This window comes from Pinus tabuliformis, chromosome 4_2, assembly GCF_031772625.1.
Source record: "Pinus tabuliformis cultivar Carrire ecotype Pingquan chromosome 4_2, CPIR1, whole genome shotgun sequence".
Taxonomy (NCBI): Eukaryota; Viridiplantae; Streptophyta; class Pinopsida; order Pinales; family Pinaceae; genus Pinus; species Pinus tabuliformis.
This window is the reverse complement of record NC_142304.1, coordinates 485610604-485621327: the sequence shown is the minus strand read 5'-3', so window position 1 is coordinate 485621327 and position 10724 is coordinate 485610604.

Below are 10724 nucleotides of genomic sequence, written 5' to 3'. Positions count from 1 at the left end.
CATTTGCCTGGTCCACTTGCTCCAACAACACTTGGAACAAAAACACTCCCAACTGACCACTCTGTTGGGCTAGGAACATACTCTGATGCTGAAGCTCTACTTGCTGCTGACAAGTGCTCGCTCTCTGACATTTGTGCTACTGCAACATCTCCATGCATCTCGCACCATTGCACACTTCTCTGTGCCACCTAGCACTGTGCAAAACACTTTTGCCTCTCGCATTGCTGCAGCCTACTAGCTATGCGTTGTCCTGGGATTCCCTACACTGTTGCTCTTTCTGCCACTCCATCCGCATCCGTCTCTACCCAATCAGCTAATTCCTTCTACTCCACATCGGGGCTCCCGTAGCAAGGTCTCATCTAAGAGGTTGGGTACCTCAAGGATCCTGCCCCTCCTCCTTGGGACGATCAATCCACATCACCCCACCTCCTACCTAGAGGTATGGCTGCATGCGATCCCTCAGCCCACCTGGCTCGAAGTTTCCCCCTATTGGAGGTCTCTGCATGAGTAGATGTCTCTACTCGATCTCCTCTCAGCTTCCCTTATTGTGGCTGCTCCAAAACCTCCTGAAGCTGCTGCACCAATCGTGGCTCCTCCACAATCGTCTGAGACTTCTTCTGGCTCTGTATGTTGAAAGGTAATATACCCTCCATCTCAACCACCAAGTCTCCATCAGTTGCCTTGCTGCTCAAGGCTTTGCATGCATCTACATGCAACTGATAAAGGTTCCTGACTCGAACCCCTATCTTCCGGGTTTCTCTAGTTGTCTTGCTGCGCAGGAAAGCCTTTCCCTCGTTGAAGACAACATCATATCCCTTGTCTTCTAACATCGCCACAGAGATAAGATTCTTCTTCAATCCTGGAACATGCATCACTTCCTTCAATCTGAAGGGTTTACTAGACTCCCTCTCAAAGGAAATGGTACCGATACCGGTCGCACTGTATCTACCATCATCGCTCATCTCGATGTGCACTCCAAGATCTTTCTCATCCAGATCAGAAAACAAATCTCGATCTCCTGTCATGTGAGAAGATGCACCACTGTCCAAGAACCATACCGATCCCATCACACTTGATACCAAGCATGCAATCAGCGAAAAATCCAGCTCAAACTGCGAGGCTAAGGCCTCTCCCACTGCAGATCCAACAACTTGCTTATTTTTCTTCTTCTGCGGACAATCTGTGGCATCTCCATTCTCAGCTTTGATGTTTCTGAGTTTATCCTTGAGCGCCATTCCACCAGCTCAAAACTCAACCGCTTCTGATCTAAAATTCGTGAGAACAAAGTATTTCTTGTACAAAGATCGACTATATGGGCATTCACCGGATATCTCACCTTCCAAAAGAAGGATGAATCCAGAGGCTACTTGGCCTGATTACAGACTCTGCCTGAAGAAATAAAATGTAAACACTTTCTGAATAATAGATCTGATGATCAATCTCGCTTTGATATCGTGTAAAACTTTTTCTACAAATCAACCAGCTCTGATACCATGTAGAAATTTTGAATAATAAACACTTATTCACAGAGATTATCCCGATTATACACTATTTCGGAATACATGCACAATACATAATCTCCTCTACGTTGATCATCAATTTAGCAGCATTAAAAACAATGAAACATCAATCACACGTGCACATTAACACAGTATGTAACCCGGGGAAAGAATATAGCTGAAAACCCCACACTATCTGTATATTATAATGATTGAGAACATGTAACAATACATAGTACAATACTCCTCACAAGTAATCAGTACTATCTCCACTTGTTACACACAAAACTAGCTCAGATCTGAACAAGTCATAGGTTCAAATCTCCTTCGTTGCTTTGCCTTCCTCCACTGCACAATCCTGCAAGAGAATCACATGAGCACAAGCTACAATTTCCTTGATATTGGCCCACACTGCGCAATCCTCATTGGCATTACTCAATCCATGCATGTGCGAAATATCATGCACAACTGATAGTCACAACTCACCCTTTCAGATACCTCTAACACCTACCTCTGTTGAACTGTGCATGCACTGAGTTAACTGATGTATTCTTTAGTTGCTTTATGAGTTAATAATTAGTGAATTAATTAATATTTAATTCACACAACTCATCACTAGTGTATTCTTTAGTTAGACTAAAATAAAACTAGTTCAACTAAGTCAAACTGAACACAAATCCATCAACTCCACATCCAACTCCACAGAACTCACATGCATGATTTCTAACTGAAGTCCTCCATGCAATAGCTCAACTAACACATAAGAAACCACGTGATTCCTTCTGTCAGCTACATGTGCCACATCCGTAGCTCAAACTGAAGTGCTCCAAGAGAATAAGATAATGTTTAGAGTCCAAATATTACTAAGGGCTAATAATATTTGACTGTTTCTATTTTTTGCCTGGTCGTCTAAAAATAGACTCTGATCACTCCGCTGTGAACCAAAAATAGAAGTCCATCTATATTTCCCAACATGGCCAATCATCCATAAACAGAATCCTGCAACTCATAGACCATGATCCATATGTCTAAAAATAGACATAGTCTAAAAATAGACTTTGCGCCAAAAATAGCCTGCGGGCCCACTTAGTGAATGCGACTTCTTTCCATTAAGCTCCATCATCTTGTTGCATTTTCAACATGTCATACCCTTCCAATTTCTCCACTTGAGCTCTCAGGACTGCCAAATTAAACCAATTTTTTTCCCGGAGTTGTGCAAATTTCCCCAACAACAACTAGTGTTTGGTGTTAATCAATAATTCATATGAGTTGTGTGCATGCTCCACCGCAAAGTCTTTCTCTGGGACAACATTCAACAAACCTTCCACTATTTCATAACTAGCACATCCAAATTTAATTAAATGTGGTTGATATAAGCCAAAGGCTTCATTTGTATCTACCATACAAGGCATTGATAAATACATAATAATAAAATGTAATATTACAAAAACAACTATTACAATAAAAATATTATTAATTATAATTATAATTAATATAAATCTTTAATAATTAAATATTGTTATAACCATTTTAAAATAATTATTGTTATTACTAAATAAGTATTAGTATTAAGATTATTTTTATTAATTAAGTAATAATAAAGAATTAAAAAATAATAAAATTTTTAAATTAAATAATATAAAAATTAAATAATTAAATAATATTGAATAATTAAATAATATCAAATAATCTGATTAAATAATAATACTAACAATAATATTGCTACTAAAAGTATTAATTAATTAATTTAATTATATATTAATAATAAATATTAAATAATTAAAAAAAAACATAATAATATAAACCCTAGGCATCAATAAACCCAAAGAATTTATATTATAAACCTTAGGAATTTGAATCCTTACATTAATAAATGCAAGGGATTAATAATATAAACCCAAGGGAATAATACTAAACCCCAAGGGATTAATATTATAAACCCAAGGGAATAATACTAAACCCAAGGGATTAATATTATAAACCCAAGGTATATAAACCCTAAGATAAATATTATAAACCACAACCACTTTTACTAATGTGGTTGATAAACATCGATAGGCATATATGAAGCACATGTAAAACCACATTAGTAAATGTGGTTGATATATGTCGATAGGCTTATGATACTATACATGTATTAACATAACTATATAAACCCCAAGATAAATATTAAAAACCCAAGGGATTAACACTAAAACCCAAGGGACTATAAACCGAAGGGAATAATATTTAACCCAATGGATAAATATTATAAACCCAAGGTATATAAACTCTGAGATAAATATTACAAATCCTAAAATAAATGTGGTTGACCATGGTTGACCACGGTTGATTTTCATATTGACACAATCTTTGTCACAATGTGACGTTGGACTATGGTTGACCGTGATTAATTTTCATATTGACACAACCTTTCTCACAATGTGACGTTGGATAATGGTTGACCATGGTTGATCATGGTTGATCATGGTCGACCATGGTTGATCTCCATATTTAGACAATATTTGTCACAATGCGACGTTGGACCATAGTTGTGACAATGTGACGTTGGACCAAGAGATAATCTTTGTCACGATGTAACCATGGTTGAGCATGATTGACCATGGTTGACCATGGTTGATTTTCATATTGAGACAATCTTTGCCACAATGCAACGTTGGAGCATGGTTAACCATGGTTGATTTTCATATCGAGACAGTCCTTGTCACAATGTGACATTGGTTGATTTTCATATTGAGAAAAATATTAGTCATAATGTGACATTGGACCATGGTTGACCATGATTATTAACCCAATAGATTTATGTTAAACTGAAAGATTAATATTATAAACCCTATGAATAATATTATACCTTATGAATATGAACCCTTAGATTAATAAACCCGAGGGATTGATATTATAAACCCAATGAATTAATACTAAAAGGAAAAGAGCTAATAAACCAAAGGGAATAATAATAAACGCAATGGATAAATATTATAAACCCAAGGTATAAAAACCATAAAATAAACACAGTTGACCATGGTCTACCATAATTGATTTTCATACTAAGACAATCTTTGTCACAATGCGATGTTGGAAGATGGTTGACCATGATTGGTTTTCATATCGAGACAATCTTTCGCACAATGTGACATTATACCATCGTTGACCATGTATGACCATGATTGTAAACCCAAGGGATTTATAATAAACCGTAGGATTAATATTATGAACCATATGAATAATACTATACCCTAGGAAAATGAACCATTATATTAATAAACCCAAGGGGTTGACACTATAAACCCAAAGGAATAATAAACCCAAGGGATTTATTCTAAAACCAAAAGTTATTATAAACCCAAGGGAATAATATTAAACTTGAAGGATTAATATTATAAATGAAAGGTATATAAACCTTAAGATAAATATTATAAACCCTAAAATAAACATGGTTGATTATGGTTCGCCATGGTTCATTTTCATATTGAGACAATATTTGTCATGAAGTGACGTTGGACTGTGGTTGAGCAAGATTGATTTTCATATCGAGACAATCTTTGTCACATTGCAGTGTTAGACCATGGTTGATTTTCACATTGAGGAAATCTTTGTCACAATGTGACGTTGTACCATGGTTAATAATGGTAGACCACGCTTATAAACCCAAGTGATTTATATTAAACCCAAGGATTTATATTTTAAACCTTATGAATAATATTACACCTTAGGAAAATGCACCCTTGGATTAATAAATCAAACAGATTAATACTATAAACCCCAGTGAAAAATAAACCGAAGGGATTAATATTAAAAACACAAGGGAGTAATATTAAAGCTAAGAGATTAATATTATAAGCCATAGGTATATAAAAACTAAGTTAAATACTATAAACCCTAAAATAAACATGGTTGTTCTACTATGATTGAATTTCGTATTGAGACAATATTTATCACAATGTGACATTTGATCATGGTTAACCATGGTTGTTTTTCATATTAAGACAATCTTTGTCACAATGTGACATTGGACCATGGTTGTCAATGGTCGACCTTAATTATAAACCCAAGGGATTTATATTAAACCCTAGGATTAATATTATAAATCTAATAAATAATATTATACCCTAGGAATATGAGCCCTTAGATTAATAAACCCAAGGGATTGATATTATAAATCCAAGGGATTAATTCTAAAACCCCAAAGTATTATAAACCCAAGGAAATAATATTAAACCGAAGGGATTAATACTATAAACTCAAGGTATTCTGAACCCAAGGGAATAATATTAATCCCAAGGGATAAATGTTATAAACCTAAGGTATCATAAATCTTAATATAAATATTATAAACCCTAAAATAAACATGCTTGACCATGGTTTGCCACGGTTTATTTTCATATTGACACAACCTTTGTCGCAATGTGACGTTGGACTATGGTTGACCATGATTGATTTTCATATTGAGACAACCTTTGTCACAATGTGACGTTGGACAATGGCTGACCATGCTTGACCATGATAGATTTTCATATTGAGACAATATTTGTCATAATGTGACATTGGACCATGGTTAACCATGATTGACCTTGCTTCACAATGGTTGATTTTGATAAGGAGACAATATTTGTCACAATATGACATTGGAACATGGTTGAGTTTCATATTGAGACAATCCTTGTCACAATGCGACATTGGACCATGGTTGACCATGATTGATTTTAATATCAAGACAATCTTTGTCAGAATGCGACATTGAACCATGGTTGATTTTCATATTGAGAGAATATTTGAACCTAAGGGATTAGTACTAAAACCCTAAGGGAATAATATTACACCTAAGGGATAAATATCATAAACCCAAGGTATATAAACCCTAAGATAAATATTATGAACCCTAAAATAAACATGCTTAACCATGGTTGATTTTCATATTGACACAATATTTGTCACAATGTGATGTTTGACTATGGTTGACCATGATTCATTTTCATATTGAGACAACCTTTGTTACAATGTGACGTTGGACAATGGCCAACCATGGTTGGTAATGATAGATTTTCATAATGAGACAATCTTTATCACAATGTGATGTTGGACCATGGTTGATCATGATTGACCATGGTTCACGATGGTTGATTTTCATATTGAGATAATCTTTGTCACAATGCGACATTGAAACATGGTTGACCACAATTGAGTTTCATATTGAGATAATCCTTGTCATAGTGTGACATTGAACCATGGTTGACCACGATTGATTTTAATACCAAGACAATCTTTGTCAGAATGCAACGTTGGACCATGGTTGATTTTCATATTGAGGCAATCTTTGAACCCGAGGGAATAATAAACCCAAGAGAAAAATATTATAAACCCAAGGTATACAAACCTTAAGATAAATATTATACACCCTAAGATAAAAATGGTTAACCATGGTTGACCACGGTTAATTTTCATATTGATACAATCTTTATCACAATGTAGCGTTGGATTATGGTTGACCATGATTTATTTTCATATTGAGACAACCTTTGTCACAATGCAATGTTGGACAATGGTTGACCATGGTAGATTTTCATATTGAGACAATCTTAGAAGATTTTCATAGTTGACCATTGTCGACCATGGTTGATTTTCATATTGACACAATCTTTGTCACAATGCAACATTCAAGCATGGTTGACAATGATTGATTTTCATATTAAGACAATCTTCATCACAAAGCGACGTTCAAATATGGTTTACCATGGTTGACCATGGTTGATTTTGATAGTGAGACAATCTTTGTCACAGTGTGACATTGTACCATGACTGACCATGGTTTTTACTCCCACATTGTTAATTAATTTTCTCATGGCATTACTACAAGCTCTTTGGTTAAGCCATTATTTCAGAAACTATGAATTTCATTGGTTCAATAATAATTATAAGGTTCAATTAGAGTTATGAAATAAATTCAAAAAGTTAATATCAAATAATTATTTTAAATTAATTGTGAAATAATTAAATAAATATGATAACCATCTTTAATAAAAAATAATTATTTTTATTAATTATAATAATAATAATTTTATTGTAATAGTTTTTTTAATATTATTTATAAATTAGAATTTTTAAATAAATTTAAAAAGTTAATATTAAATAATTTTATAAGTTAATTGTGGAATTATTAAATAAATATTTTTTAAATGTTATGTAAAGACTTTTTTCTATTAATTTAATGTAATTGTTTTAATGTAAATTAAACTACTAAGAAAATGAATATAAATATCTATCACAATAACAGAATTATGTAATAGTCATTTTGGAAAATACACAAAACTTATTTTTAGATTTGGCAAATCTATATAGATGAAGTGATTTGGCCAAAACATTTATACATTACTTTTATCTTATAATTTTGTAGAATATTGAAATTCAATTTAATCATTCATTCATATATTTAATAGGTCTAATAAAATCACAATATACATTTCATATTTTACCTATCTATAAAGTAACATTATATATCTCTTTGTAATATTTTAAAGTAAAAAACTAATTTATTTTATAACAGTTTAATTATATACTATAAGCATCACATTTGAAATGTTTTTATAAAATACATCACACCCAAAAAGCTATAAATATGAACTTCCAAATTATTATTGTGATAAATAAAATATAATTTATTTTATTTAAATAATTATTAAATTTTTAACATTTCTAAAAGGAAATGTTTACTAACTATTTTTATTTTAGATTTCTCAATTCGATGTTTGATAGAGACGTAATATTGCAACCAAAAAGGGAGAGCCTCTAGCAGTTATCATGAGCAGCGTTCAAAATTGAATCCTTCCTAGTCTTTTCTTAGGTCCCTGATCCTTCTTAGAAGGGCTAAAAAAAATTACACTTCAAGAAAAATTTAAAATATCAAAATCACTCATCAATTACAAAGGTTAGATTAAATTTTTAAATTTCAAAAGAAGGGAAATTATTTTAATAACCTGTCAATACTTTTTTAAGTTTACGATAATTTCAAGTCTATACTAGCGCATAAATCACTCTGACTAGTGATAGTTTCGTAGAAGAGACTAGTCAAAGTCCAAATGACCTCATACAATTTAATAGTTATGTCATGATTTGGGGATGTTTCCCTGAGGCCCCCAACTTACGCCAACATGATGCAACTTGCAAAAATAAGACATGCAATAGTCATGGTACTATTACACCTAGCACAAGGTGGCAGAGCACATTGAATAACCATTCAACAACTATGCACGTGCACTTGCTCCTCTGTGATTATCCTTGAGTGCGCTTTCCCTGCATCCATTTTTTCCATTTTCATTTGAACTGCAACCCATCATCCATAGAAGGACAATTATCATTCGATGCTAGACTATAAGATATTTTTCATTATCCTCCTCATATCTTCATTAACATTTGTTTTTTCATTCTATGGATTCTTTAATGCAACACTCTTTGAAGTAATGGCAGCCTTCGTGGTCACACAATATATCCTGGGCACCATAGAATCCACACCCTAGGAAATCAACATTGTGGCTAGATACCCTGAATGCAACTACTTTCCATCCTTCCATTCCAGGCATGGGTAGTCGATTTGTTTTCTACATTGTTAATGGTGCAAATTTTTATTGTCATAATTATATGAATCTACCAATTATGAAAATAATATATATCTTATATTGAGGGTATTGGACTACACAACTATAACACTCTCATTCAAATTCTTGCTTATTTTTCTCCATTGCTTAAATCCATATAGATTTCTTGTCTAAGTACCATTTTGCATGAAGTGTTTGTTCTCTATCATAAAGCTACAAGTTTCCTTGAATGTTACAAAACATAATTCAACAAATCAATGAATAACCTATCAAGAAATCTATAGTCAAATCCTATGGCATCTTGCTAAGGTTGAATTTTTTCTATCTCAATCTTGCTAAGGGATATTTAATTTATGTATTTACTTACTCTTTTTTTTAATTTTTTCAATAGTGTAAATCTTGAAAAATGTCTCCTATTGGTCGTCCTAAGAAGGATAAAATGCAATTGTCAATTGCTGAATCATTTGGTCTTACACAACATTCTAATCAACCATGTAATATACGAAAGGAAGTTGATGCTCATCTACATGAATATGATGAATCGAATAGTGTAGAGCTTGTTGAAATAGAAAACCCATTAAAGAAACACAAAATAATATTCAAATCTAAATGGAATACAAGGTTTCCACGGGCTTATGTTTTAAAACATCTAATGGTAATGAAAGGATAACATGTTCTTGACGTGTTAAATTTAAAAGTGAGACTCCATTTTCAAAAAAAGGAACTACCACTCTTCAAGGTAGTGGTATAAGTGTCCATGCAAAATCAAAAGCTATATTTTTGTTTTACAACTTTTGGAGGGAAAAAGTGATTGAAGAAATATTCCAATTGCTAAACATGTAGAACTCATGGTAAATGCTGGGAAGGAGAAAATTATGCTAATGATTGAAAACATGTATTTTGTTGCTATACATTATTTATCTTTAGAAATGTATAAGTCAATATGTGACTTGAATTGGTATAAATGCACTCCACGTGTGCTTCTAACAGATGAATTTTCTGCATACACAAATACCACACCAAGAAAATATTTTCTTGAAGTTGCTAAAGAGGTGTATTGGAACAATCTAAAAGAGAAGATTTTACATAGGTCAATTTACTCAATTTCAGTTGATGAAAGCATTGTATGATCTAGTGAGAACTCTTTTAGCATAAATGGATTTATATTTGATTAAGTTTGTTGGTTTTGGTTCAGATGGTGCACTTCCATGAGGGGTATTCATGAAGTTTTATCCCCTAAGCTTCGTATGCTCCTGATTTATTAGTTATCCATTGCATAGCTCATAGGGAAGCATTGACAATCAATGAGGCTTCATCTCATTTTCTAGAGTTGCAATATATTAACAAATTTGAAACAAAGTTTATTCATGGCTTGGAAAATCAACTAAAGGACATGGAAAATTGAGAGAGATAATGTATATATTTCAAATCACTAAGTTAGTGGTCTTACAAATTCATCAAATTAGGCGGCTCTCAAGAGGAAAGGTCATGGAAAGACTTGTTAAACTCATGCATTATTTGTTAGGATTGGGAGTTAGGGGAGAAAAAAATGTATGAGTTGGCAACAATATTTCAAGTGCAAATTTGCATCCATATACTTGCAGACATGCTCATTGAATTAAATAAGTTGAATTAA